We start from the raw sequence: 13,326 nt of genomic DNA, 5'->3' as shown, positions 1-13,326 counted from the left end.
TTTGAGTTTTGATTTGCATTACCTTGTAATGATTCTTTGTAATCTCAGAACTAACATATATTGAGAAGCGATGAGTTTTGCTCATGTGACCTTAAGCTCCTTTGAAGAGTAAAAGAAAACAACATGATCTTTTGAAAGTAATTTTAGTTAACTTGCTCCAAGCATCAACAGTTATGTGAAGTTGCATAACTGTCCAGAATGCTTAGATGTATCAGTTGGGACATGTGGAACAATATTACATCACAAGGGGGTGAAACTATATACTTTCAAACAAATTATGTAATTGCTCCTCTAGTGCCACATTATTTTGTTAGAGATCTTTGAAGTTAGTAAACTAAGGTTGGATTATTATTGACATTTCAAGCAAGAAGTGAGGAGATAGTAGGAAGTAATATTACTAGGGTGGCCATTATACTTAAACAAGGACAAAGACAATCAAGAACTAGACACACCTGACCTAAACAATCTGAGATTGCTTATGTACTGTTCATGTATTGGCAAGCTAATTACAGTTCAATACGCTTCTGATCATGCACAGGATGTAACGGCAGGCAAGGACAAATAAACAATGATGTTTATAGGTTGGCATGCAGGAAAGAAAACCAAAAACAGAAGGATAACCTCAGAACAAGAGACTCAGTCAGCCTGAAACCATAAGATGGTATGCTGCAAGGGTCACAGGGACAGTGTGGATAAATTGAATTGAAACAGCCATCAATCATGATAGGGAGGTAATCATTTAGTGGCATTATTACTGCACTGTTAATCTAGATGCTCAGGTATTGCTCTGGGGATGGGTTCAAATCCTGCCACAGCAGATAGTGGAATTTGAATTCAATGAGGGAAGAAAAATCTAGAATTAAGAATATAATTATGATGATGAATCTGTTACCAATTGTTGGAATAACCCATCTGGTTCACTCACATCCTTTAGGGAAGGAAACTGCTGTCATTTCCTGGTTTGGTCAGCATGTGTCTCTGGACATGTAGCAATGTGGTCAACTCTTAACTGCCCTCTGGCAATTAAGGATGGGTAATAAATGCTGGCCTAGCCAGCATTACTCTCATTCCAAGAATAAATGAAGAAAAGAAAGTAAGTGCTACTTTCCATTGATAACATTAGTTAGAAAAGTTCAACATATGATGATTTGCAACATAAATACAAAAGGTCCATGGAAAGAGAAAACAAGTTAGGCTAAAGGGTTTCTCTTGATATACAATTAGCAAGCTTGAATTCTGAATTAACCACATGTGGAGATGTTATTTAAGGAGAAATTTAAGGCCATGAGAAGTGCAAAGCCAATTTAGATTTAATACGTAGAAATATACAATACAATTATGCATCAGGTTGGGCAGTGTGTGCAGTCTTATAAAACAAGAAAGGTATATTCACCAGGATGATGTCTGAAATTGGAAAGGTATGGTAATGAAGACGAACTGAAGGCAGGATCTTATTGGGACTTAAGATGTCCTAATTATAGAATCAGTCACAAATGTTCGGCGATAGCCATCTCAATATTGAGATTATCTCGCAGCATCTTTTATGTTTTTCTCAGGTGGCATGATTGTGATCATTATTACTTGCTAAAAACACAACTTACCACATTAATATTTTAGTCTCAATCTTACCAAACTCTGCAAATAAACTAGCCATCAGGAAAACACAACATGGAAACCCGAGTGGGTTTTTGGAAGGTTCAGCTTGTTGTTTGCTCCAAATGAACTCAACATTGGATTCTGAGCACTACCATCTCAGGGCATGCTTTATTGGCACTGGCCACTTGCACACAACATCCATGGACATTGGCATTCAACATGTGCCACCTCTAAGCCGCCTCTTGGCATATTTCTGATCAACTTAAAGGGCACTTCTGTACTTCAATGCACTATCTATGGCTGTATCAGCCACTATCATTGCAATGTTGCAGCAAGGACACTGTGCTTTCAGGGACACACAGCCAGCTCATAGATTGAACTATTGTCTTTGCTTCTTCTCATAGATTCACCAACTCTGAGCAAATGTTCACTGCATTTCTGCCTTGCATTACTTCGCCTTGTCTTTTTACAGTTTTCCCCCTCACCCAGCGATTCCAGGTTCATATTACATTCTGTGCCATTTAGTGCAAACTCAAATCCAGAAAACGGTCACGATTGTCATTATACCTCAGTCAAATCCAGAGGAATAGACTTCGTTCAGAGGATCCTGGCATGGTAAGCCAAAGGGAGTCTCTCACACCTATCTAGGGCCTGCTGTGGGTGATCAAAGTCAAGATCCTCTCCTTAAAGGGGTGAGGAGTGAAATGACAGGCAGTACATTCCTTGTCTTAACTTTTTCTGCCTTAATGCAGGATGTTTTCTTCATGGAATGAGGGTGATGCAGGTATTAAGGAAGATGAATGTGGGTGATACAGTTGGCACTACTGGGGAGATATCCTGATTAAGTAAGTTGTGCTTTGGGGTCCATGCTCTGAGTGGGGAAGATGTTGAAGATAACAGTGAGAATAGTAGAGAATGAATCTTGATAGGAGGTGAGACCAGTATCAGAGATAGTGGGAGCATGAAGCTTCAGAGAAAAGATGATTGGACTAATGCTGAAAGAGTGGAGAAGGTCACTGACTTTCTTCATGAAGTGCTATTTATTCTTACAGATGTCTGAGTGTGCCTTTACCTGGATGGCAACCTTGGACTCAGCTGTCATTGCCTCCACTGCCAAAGTACCCACCTATCAGGGTCTCCAGGACCCTGTCTGCATTGGAAAGTGCCAAGTTCCCTCTTTTTCCCTGTCCAGAATAAATGTCAGCAACCATGCAGGCATCTCCAGACAAACAGCACTTTTATGGGTGTGTAATGGCTTTTAAAGATGGTGCCAACAATGCCAGTAAATTCTGGGATATCCGGTGTGTGGTGACTTGTTTCAAGAATGGTATGTAATAAGATGGGGTTAGAATCAAACATAATTCTCACCATAAGTGCGGTCATGGCAATTAATGAGTTGAGTTTGGAAAAATGAGGTAACTTGCTTAGCCTCACGGTCACAATCACTCCACCAAAATAGACAAGACTTGCATTTAGCCAAAAAAGATTCAGCTGTCAATGTTTTGGGATACTTTCCACAGAGGCAGTTAAGACTTACAGGTTTATCAATGTTATGAAGCTATTTGTGAAAAGCTTTGATAAGAGGAGGGATGAAAAGATTTTCCTCAATCTTTTAGTGACAAATTTAAATTGATGACTGTTCATATACTGCTAACAGAAAGAACCATCTGCTTGTAAGTGCAATTAAAATGAACCAAGAGCAGCAAAAGCCAAAATGAGGCATGGTTAAGCAGATCAGCAGCACAGAATGGAAAATCAAATTCTCAACAGTTGTTATGCAGGAGAGAGTTGAAAAAGTAAAACGGAATGTTTTCAGCCTCTATAGTATCCCCAATTTTAATTGCTTGTCATTGATGATCAAGCCTTACCTGCCTAAGCCCTAAGTTTTGGGACTGTCTATCTAAATACTTTGCCTTTCCACTTCACTTCATTGCTACCTCTTTGACCAAGCTTTTGGCTATCTATCTAAATTAAACTTGATGAAGCTTTGTGAAAAAAATTGCTATACAGTCAGTTCTGCTAGAACATAGTACTTCCATTTTCATGTAATCCTGTGTTATAAGAAAATTGTATAATAGCAGCACCATTTACATGAATGGAGGCTGGAATCACATTATGACAAATACATGCTTTAAAACTTCATGCTTTAGAAACAGTTTTCCCAAATTCATCAATTGTGTTATAGCGAATTTGTGTGAACAAAACACGCATTAAAGAGAAACGACCTGTATAACGTTGCCATTCTCCCACCAGATCATAGAACTGTTCTTTCAATAGAGAGAGATGACTGGTACTGGTTTAACCTGAGGCGAAGGGAGAGATTGAAAGGAGAGTCCTTCATAGGAAGCTCAGTCAGTGTAGGAATTGAACCCACACTGATGGCACTGCACTGTTTTACACAAACCAGCTGATGAACCCCATTATGCTTACATGAAGGATCTTAGGATATTCAATCACATTAGAGACATTCTGAAAATACAAATTTTAATTGTTTGAAATAGGTCAGACTAAACATGGATATTGGGACATGGTCAGGCATGGGACTGCCTGTGTTCAATTCAATGAGACTAGAAAGAGCGTAGGAGATTACAAGATGCAGGATTGAAAGGGAATGCAAAGCTTATTTGAAGGGATAGGTTTTGGGAGGATAGGACAGACAGTAGTGCGAGCAGAGAGAAGATGAGGGGGTTAAGATAGAAATTGAAATCACAATATTATGAGCTGTTGCTCAGTGCTGCAGCTGACTGAGAAAAACAGTGGGGATATACTATACTTTATCAGTCCCTGTGTTGCAACATTTGGCTGTTCTTGCTAATTGACAAAGATCAAGTGAAATCTACAGAAGCAACCAACAGAATAATTTAATATCTACATGACTGTAATCCACTGGGATATCACCTCTGAATCGGAGAGAGAAGATTTACAGCTCAGAAGAATTTAATGCTTAACAAGCTACCTGAAGAAGTAAAAAGTGAAAATGTCATTCCATGAACTCCCTCAGTGTGGTAAATAAGCACCATCAGAATAATTACGCATCGTGAAAATAATTGCATGATCACTGCTATTTTATTCCACATGCTTTAAAATCGTTGACTTCTATCTACCTTTTAAAGCAATATCTTTGCTTCACACATTTCAAGCAGCAAATGGTGGGTTGCAATAGTGTGCAGCTGCAGCTCATTCTGTAGATGTTGTGGAGAAGCCCAGGACAAGAACTAATGATCTTCATAGACAAATACATTAGGCTGTGAGTAATATCAACACAATAACAAGCAACACTGGCACTGGGCAAATAATATTTCATTTCACTTTCTACAATACACACGAGGAAGAAAATAATAGAAGAAATTCCTACACACTAGCCATTATACTCATTTGTGGCCTGTAATATTACAATCTGTGGGAGTAAATATGTTGGAAATGACATGACTAAGTAATTTTAATAGAAGGACACATTGGTCATATTACATAGAAGTGCAAGATGGAAATCTAAGTTCATAAGATATAGGGGCAGAATTAGGTCATTTGGCCCATCGAGCCTGTTCCGCCATTCGATCATGGCTGATATGCCCCTCACTCATTTTCCTGCCTTCTCCCATAACCCTTCAACCCATTACAAATTAAAAATCTGTCTAACTCTTCCTTAAATTTACTCAATGTCCCAGTATCCATCTCAGTTCAGGGTAGCTAATTCCATACATTCACAACCTTTTGGGAGAAATAGTTTCTCCCCCACTCTGTCTTATCCCAAGACTATGACCTCTCCTCCTAGAATGCCCCACAAAAGGAAGCATCCACTCATAACGAACAACATAGACTCAATATAAGTGCTCTTGTGGCACAGTTATACTGTATCTATCTCCCAACAAAATGACCTGTGTTCAAGTTCTATCCACCCAAGAAGTGTGTGACAGCATCTCTGAACAGGTTGATTTGAAAAATATTTTGGCTCAGCACAGAATCATGCCAATAAAGTTTTTACTCTCATTTGTATCATGGAACATCTGCTATCAAGTGCATGCCTGGACTCCTCCTGAGTTTCTGCCAATAGCATTCTATAACCAGCCTCAGGAGAAGGACAGGAAATGACTCTATTTCGTTAAAATTTAATGTTTTCTCTTTCCCTGCAGGCATAATCTGGGCTCTGTGCCACACTATTCCTATTAGAACAGCCAAGATTGATGGTTAATGTGTGGGAAATTGTGGTCCAGAAAATCATAATCAATCTCTTCACAGTGGTGTTTCTTGTGAGATGGTACTCAACTACTGCCTTGCACCATTTCTTTGGCATGTTGAGTTTGTTAATACAGGAAAAATTCTTGCTTCCACCCTCCTTTTTTTGCTGCGGTAAATAATCTCACTCAATTTGGAGATATTGATGATAAATTTGGCCTCAAAGCCTATGGAATAAGCAATATAGCCGCATACTGAATGTGAGAGGCCACACCAATATTTTTCACAAGAATGCAAATTCAGGGGATTATTCCCACTTGCAAAAGCAACTTGTTTTTAATCCAAACAGAAACTAACAGAAAATGGGGAACAGATAATATTTGGTAATTGTAATTAAAAACCCATCTGGTTCACTTATCCCCTTAAGGGAAGGAAGTCTGTAATCCCTATCTGATCTGGCCAATATGTAACTCCGGACCCATAGCAGTGTTATTGGCTCTTAACTGCCATCTGGGTACTTAGGGATGGGCAATAAATGCTGGTCTAGCCAAGCCTGCCCAAATCCTGTGAAAACATAATTCAGAATTTCTAATTTATTCTGCCACTAATTAAGGTCCTTAAATTATAACTGGTCACTGCCTGAGTTGTAATGTAAGTTGTACTTTTGCTGTCATGAAAAGCCTCCATATTAACTAAGAACAAGGCATTTTCTGTAAATAATCTCCCAATGGTGTGTCCTCTATCATGATAGATGAACAGATCACAGACTAAGTGTAGGCGAAGGAGGATTGGCAACAGTGAGCTGCTTCAAACATGGTTCCTTTCTCTGAACCATATACTGGCAAAGGTGGCAGATGCCATGAGGTGTCAGTCACCATGAGGTGTCAGTCAAGATAAGAGGAAATAACTTCGTATTTTATTCAAAATAATATGGGAACTACAATAATGTCACTTTCATGTTCCAAGGTTTGGAACAGAAGTCACAGTCGTAAAGGGCAGGGAAAGGTGGAAAGACAACTTCTGTAAAGTAAGCAATGCACTGGTAGGAATTGGCAGAAACAAGTACTTGGGGTCCTTTGGCAATAATAAAACATGAACTAGCTATTCACACAAATAATAATGACCTGTTATTTCTAAGACAGTGTATCAACAAGCATTCTTTCCAATGACACCCAACATTAGTATAAGCTGCTAAAGGAAACAGTCGCAGCCCCATCACTTGAAATCTTCAAGGCCCTTCTTTAGTTTATCTTTAAATTATTTCCATTTAAAAGTTTTCATTATCAGCTGTGCTTCTCTTAAACACTACCCATAGGAAAGTTGATTGAATATAGATATTAGTGTGTGATACCAACATAACTAAAACAGAAGCAAAAGTAGAGATTTTAAAAAGTAACAAAAACACACAGCTTCAGACACCTGAACAATCCATGATCTCTCAGACTTATATTCATTATACATACTTGACTCCTCTGGAGGAACAATTAAGAAGATGCCAAATCACTTTCCAATATGCTCCGCCTGAGCTTACTGCTGTGATTCCTCCACAAAGTTCAGTTCCTTGCCTCAGTTGCACTCAGTTCAGAGGTTAGAGCATAGAAGAGCTGTAGGGGCCATCCATTTTGACTTGTATAATGGAGGTCTTCATGAAAACCAATTCACCTCCTCAGTCCCAAAAAAGTCTTTAGTGCAATTAGGCCCAATGACAGAAAACAACTTTAAATGAGGAAGTATTTTTTTGTAATCTTAACTGTTGTATAAAACAATGAAAATGGAAGTGTTAATCTTAGATAAACAAAGTTCCATCCACTTTGCAGTATAACTGAGCTTTTCAGTGGAATATTGGGCAGTTGGAGATAATCATGTCTCCTATTCTAATGTCACCATCAGTAAAAATGTAACCTATATACATTAACTGTGTTGTAATAAACCTCATCTTGATAATTAAGATAAATGCTTTTCTGGTGAGTAGTTAATGCTTTGCCACAAACAACCAGAACTCCATCAGTCAATCAGAGAAAGAAGGATTGATGACAGTATTCTACCTAAAGTACCAATATTTCATTGTCTCTGATAAAGTTAACAATAAAAGTTAAGGCCAATATAATTAATGGTAGTACAGTTTAATAGAACATAGCTCCAAATTTGCACTCATACAAAATTCTTCTGTATATCACACAGATGAATCTAGCTTTGCCTCAAAATAGCATGTTGTTCACTGACTATGGATATTTGTCATTGACACAGATTAATTATGTACTTTTACTTCACACCAGCGTTCCTTTGGTGCCATGACTCATGGCAGAAAATTATTTTGCTTTACTTTGTCCTTCAGTTTAGGGATGCAAAGTAAAATCTTCAATTCTGCAGTCACAATCAAAGTATTTTGTGAAATTTGAGAGCCATCATCCAAAGTAGAATAAGGAATTGTGTACTAACATGCAACTAAATAAATATTGAAGTATTTCAGTTAGTATGTGTGTTAATGTGATGAAGTACTTTCATTTTAAGATCACAGTGATGTTTTAATATGTGATGGTGATTGGAAAAGTGCCCTAAAAATAGATCTTTGGAAACAACATCCACTGAAATGTAATACACTTAATATTTTATAACTAATTGTGTCCTCTACTCTCAGGGACATGGTGATCCATAGTGGGAAGGTCATTAATTAGTCAATAATGGGGTTTGGTTCAAGAACCAAAATTGACCCTGATCACTATCACTCACAGGTGCTTATTTATTAACACAGGTTACTAGATTGCTGTCAGCAGAGATGGTAACTGACTTTCAATTCTTTCAACATGAAAATAGAGAATAGCTGTGACACATCCATTGCTGATTATTCCCATAAATTAACTTTCAATGTGCGCGTTTGATTGTGCTGATGATAGAAGTCATTCGCCTAGATATTCTGATGGCCAATGATTGCTGGAGTAGCACAGGCTGTTTGACCCATATGCCTCTTAACCACCTTAATCAGCTACCCTGTTACCTTCAGTGATCTGTGGATATGCACACCAAAGTGCCTCTGATCTTCAGAACTTCCCAGCATCTTACCATTCATTGTGTATTCCCTTGCCTGGTTTGCCCTGCCTAAGTGCAGTGCTTCACATTTTTCTGTGTTGAATTTCATTTGCACTGCTATGGCCACCTGTGACCAGGCTGTTGACATTCTTCTACAGTTAATGACTATCAATCTTACTATTTAACACCCTATCAATGAGTAATATACATCACAAACAGTAATGGCCTCAGCATCAAGCTATGTGTGATTTAATTGAAACAATCTTTCAGTCAGAGAAACAGTCATCAGAGAAACTGCTTTCTGGCCTTCAGCCAATTTTGGACCCAAAAGGCCAATTTGCTTTGGATCCCTTGGGCTCTTAATTTCTTGACCAGTTTGACACGGGGTATCTTAGTAAAAGTCTGGCTGAAGGACACATCAAATACATCACCCTTATTAACAAGCCGAGTTACCACCTTGAAATAGTTGATGAGATTTGTCGGATGTGATTTTCCCTTAACAAATCGATGTTGAATGTGGATGATCAGTGCATGTCCTTCCAAGTACAGACATATTCTGTGCCTCAATTCTTTTCAATCACTTCTTAGGCTGGCTTGTAATTTCTCGGCCAACCCCTTCCTCCCTTTTTTAATATTAGCACAATGCACAGTCTTCTGGCACCTCATCTGTGGCCAGAGAGGATGTGAAAATTATTGCCAGGGCCTTTGATATCTCTTTCCTTGCCTCTTTCAACAGTCTGGGATACATCTCATCCACACCTGTGGATTCATCTACTTTTATGGTTGCTAATCCCACAAGTACTTCCCCTCTCTATCAATTTTAATTTCTTGGACTATATCATGGTTTCCTATTCCACAGATATCCATATCTTTGTCCTTTTTTATTCACGGTGAAGACATACACAAAATATTTTCTGGGGATTCAGCCCATCTCTTCTGCATCCACACAGAAATTAACTCTATGGTCCCTAATGGGTCCTATTCATTCCTACTTATCTTCTTGTTCTTTATCTATTAGACATATGCAAAATTATATATCATACATTTATATTAAATATCATATTTTTATAAATTATATGCATATTAATATATATAAAATCTGACACAGGTTTTTTTTGCATGTAGCTGCTTCGGTCTACTTGGGTTGTACTCCCAACTTCAAAATGGCAGGTGAATCCCAGGTAAGCTTCAGGGATACCCTCAAGGCCTTACTGGTAAAGTGCAGCATTCCCGCAGACACCAAGGGATCGCTGGCCCAAGACCATCCAAAGTGGAGGAGGATCATCCGGGAAGGTACCGAGCATCTCGAGACTTGCCATCAGGAAAAAGTGGACGCCAGGCAAAACAGTGAAAGGATCGTGCTGACACGCAAACGCCCCATCCACACATTTCCATGACCACCTTCTGCCCCAAGTGTAACAGGGCCTGTAGAAGCCCCATCTCTCTTTACAGCCACCTACACACTCACCTTGACAGTGAAAAAGAGTCACTCTCATCTGCGAGGGACTGCCAATGATATGATCTGCTTGGACCAAGTTGTATCTGAACTAAAATTAGCCTTTCCCCAATTTAGAACATTTATTCATGGCCCATGCTTATCCTAAATCTAACTGAATTATGGTCACTATCTCCAAAATGCTTTGCTCCTGTTAGGCCTTCTGTCTGCCTGGACTTAGTTCCATATTGTGGATCCAGGACTGCTCCCTCCATTGTAGTAGAGAGAAAAGGTTCTCCTGGATGCAATTTAAGAATTTTGCCTCCTGTCCATTTTGCACCTTATACATTAAAAATTCCAGTTAATATTTGTATAGTAAAAATCCACCACTATTAATTGCAAACATGACAATTTTATTTCTTTTTAAAAATCAAAAGAACTACAGATGTTGAAAATCAGAAACAATAAAAATAGAGATTGCTGGAAAAGCCTAGCAGGTCTGGCAGCATCTGAGTGAAATCAGAGTTAACGTTTCAGATCCATTGACCCTTCCTCAGAACGGAGGGTTCAGACCTGCTGAGCTTTTCTAGCAATTTCTATCATTTTATTTTTCTCCCTTTTGAATTTTGGTCCAAAATGGGGAAAAATACTTCTGCAAACTAAGGACCGTAAAAGAAATTATTGCACTTTTAAACACAAGTTACTGGAACTCATTGTAAGTTGCGGTTAGCACAGAGACATAATAAGGTTTAGCAATGTTTTAGATTACTTACAGTGTGGAAATAGGCCCTTCGGCCCAACAAGTCCACACCCATTCCCCTATACCTAACACTACGGGCAATTTAGCATGGCCAATTCACCTAACCTGCACATTTTTGGGCTGTGGGAGGAAACCCACGTAGACATAAGGAGAATGTGCAAACTCCACACAGGGAATCGCCTGAGGTGGGAATTGAACCCAGGTCTCTGGTACTATGAGGCAGCAGTGCTGACCACTGTGCCACCCACATTTACTTTGTTACTTTGTTGAACCATGGATATGTGATTACAGCAAGCTTTGGTAGCTTGCTGATTGGTTTTTCAATTAGGACGTGAGTCATCAGCATGACAACAACTCTCTGAGTAGCCCATGGGCAGATGGACAGAGTTTGCGTGAAATATACAGAGGTTGAAGAACAGCAGACAGGAAGAAACATCTCTTTTCTCTCTGCAGTAAAGTAGCTAAAAATTTGAAGATAGGTATTTTCTCCCCCCATTTTGAGGGGATGATGACATAGTGACAATGTCACAGGGCGAGTATTCCAGTGCTACAGGCTAAGGTTCTCAGCACATGGGTTCAAATGCTACCATGGTAGGTTGGGAGATTTGTTTTACTGGACTGAGGAACCGTGATGATGCTTTTCCCAGTGGCACTGTCTGCCACAGGGTGCTCACCTCACCCACTCGTACCTTTTAACTCCTCGTGTATCCTGTTGCCAAGTCTGGAAGTTTGAGATTCAGAATGTAATTTTTAAAAGTCAGGTGTTTAGACTGGGAAATTATTCTGACTCTGTGCACTCAACTCTCTGATGAAAATCCAGCCTGATTCTGGACACTGGTGCTAATGCATATTCTATTCAGGCTGCATTACTCTTGTTCACTTACCTCCTGTTCACTTTCTCAGTGTCTGAATGTCGAGGAAATTCCTTAATAAAAATTAAGAAACTCTCAAAATGCTCATGCACATTCAGAACCTACAATCACTCTGTCAACATACATAACCTGTCACAAGGGTTTCTGGGAACTTTGAAACACATTCCTGGAAAAGCTACTCCTGAAATTTTCAAGAAATTCAAATATGTACATGTCCATGCAGTAGAAATGTTTGTAAAACCCTTATTCCTCTCTCTAAAAGATATATTCCCCTATCTATTCCAGCCTCAATTTGTGTATCAAAAGTTGCAAATAAGTTGTTGAATAATAACCTTCTCCAGCTTCAAAAATGTAAACAATCCCAGTCAGATCCCACACAGCAGCCTTATGCATGACAATTAAAAACACCTAAAAAGTGTGTTCTTTTACTTAATAGAAGTGATTATACTAATTGAATCTTTAAAGTAACATTTGCATTCATTTAGTCAACTGGAATAAAATGTAATATGTTCCAGTTGACTAAATTGTCTTATGAAGAGAGATTGAGCAACTTAAGTGTATACTCTTTGGAGTTTAGACAAAAGAGAGGAGATCTCTAAAGGAGATATAAGATGCTACAGGGGATTAATAATGTAGATGCAGAAAGGATGTCTCCTCATGTGGGTTAATCTTGAATGAGAGGCTATAATTTTAGATTGGGGGAGCAGATTAAAAACAGAGATGAGACAAAATTACTTCTTTCAAATCCTCATGAATCTGCAGAATTTATGATCTCAGAGTGCGATAGATGCTGAAACGTTGAGTAAATTTAAGAGGGAGATAGATTTTTAATCAGTAATGGGTTGAACGGCTATGGAGAACAGGCTGGAAAGTGGAGTTGAAGCTGAGATGAAATCAACTACATTTGTATTGAAAGGTGGAGCAGGTAGAAGCGTCTGAACTGCCTAATCCTTCTCCTATTTCTTGTATTCCATCAAACATTTCAGACCTTCCTAAGAGTAGTGAAATAATCTTGCTGGCAAATGTGGTAGAACTTACAAAGAACTGTCCAGTCGAAAATGTACCCCATCTTTGACTTACCAAAAGAATAGAAAATTGGTGGATTGCACTTATGGATCTGGCCCCAAAATCTGTTTGAGAATCAGATATAAAACTATTAATTGAACATTATGACTTTAGCAGTTATCTTCTGTAACAAAGCTAATGTTATAGGTTTGTAGAGAGTGACTATGAAGAAATATTTGATCAAGTTTTCTGGTTTGACATTCTGTTTTAGTACAATGTAAACTACTCCTTTTATGAATTTCCAATAGCAATTGAAGAGAATGGCAGGGGAATCCAAATGTGGAATGAAAAGTTTTAAAAAATTGTGATCGACTTTATGAAATGTTGTGAAAGCAATTAGAAGAACCAGTTTGTATTCCTGAGAAACAAAAGCTGAACACCTTTACAATATCCTTCGG

This window comes from Hemiscyllium ocellatum, chromosome 5 (assembly GCF_020745735.1).
Source record: "Hemiscyllium ocellatum isolate sHemOce1 chromosome 5, sHemOce1.pat.X.cur, whole genome shotgun sequence".
NCBI lineage: Eukaryota > Metazoa > Chordata > Chondrichthyes > Orectolobiformes > Hemiscylliidae > Hemiscyllium > Hemiscyllium ocellatum.
This window is presented reverse-complemented; position numbering follows the sequence as displayed.